This window comes from Nicotiana attenuata, unplaced genomic scaffold (assembly GCF_001879085.1).
Source record: "Nicotiana attenuata strain UT unplaced genomic scaffold, NIATTr2, whole genome shotgun sequence".
NCBI classification, from domain to species: domain Eukaryota; kingdom Viridiplantae; phylum Streptophyta; class Magnoliopsida; order Solanales; family Solanaceae; genus Nicotiana; species Nicotiana attenuata.
The window spans coordinates 23,665-24,606 of record NW_017672534.1 but is presented as its reverse complement, the minus strand read 5'-3'; positions in this window follow the sequence as shown (position 1 = coordinate 24,606).

Below are 942 nucleotides of genomic sequence, written 5' to 3'. Positions count from 1 at the left end.
AAATGCAAGGGCTTGGTATTTGTCAATTCATGAACAACGCAACAAATGAAGGGTTTAGGGTGAACGGATTAAAGGTATTTTCGGTGAAACACGAAAGGTTTGGTACATATCAGATGGAGGGTGTTTGGTGAATGGATCAGAGATATTTTCTGCGTTAAGGGTAACAAAGAAAGTGGTTAGCAAGGTCTCCAAGTGAGAGTCAGTTATCAAGGCGAGTGAAGGAACAATAAACTTCAAGGCCGAGGCCAGTGGTTAAGTAAAGAAAGAACATCATGTACACGAAGTGGGGGGCAATAGACGTGCTTTGGGATTCATATGAGACATAAGGGTTGGGGGGATGCTAGTTCATGCAATGCAACGAATAGAGGATATCAGGCCGCCCTCGAAGTTCAAGGCCACAAACTAACCACCACATTTTAAACTCACAAGTTTTCTTTGTTTGAAACAGGAACAAAGCAGTGCAAGAAAGTTGGTTCAATAATAAGGAAAAAAAAGAAAAGAAAGAAAAAGAAAAGGAAGAAGAGGAGAGCCGACAAAAGGGAAGTTTCTCAAATCTTCGCCATTGCCTGTCTTACTAGCGTGCATAAAATGCTGCCATTGCTTTTCACATTTTTTCCTCCTAGGATAAAAAGTCCTAGTCTGATGGATTTTCCTCCAAATAGAAATCTTAGTCTGATGAACTGTTCTCCTAAGATTGAAGACCTAGTCTGATGAACTTTCTCCTAGGATCTAAATCTTAGTCTGATGAGTCTTTCTCCGAAGATAGAAAATCTTAGTCTGATGAATTGTTCTCCTAAGATAGAAAACCTAGTCTGATGAACTTTCTCCTAGGATCTAAATCTTAGTCTGATGAGTCTTTCTCCGAAGATAGAAAATCTTAGTCTGATGAATTGTTCTCCTAAGATAGAAAACCTAGTCTGATGAACTTTCTCCTAGGATCTA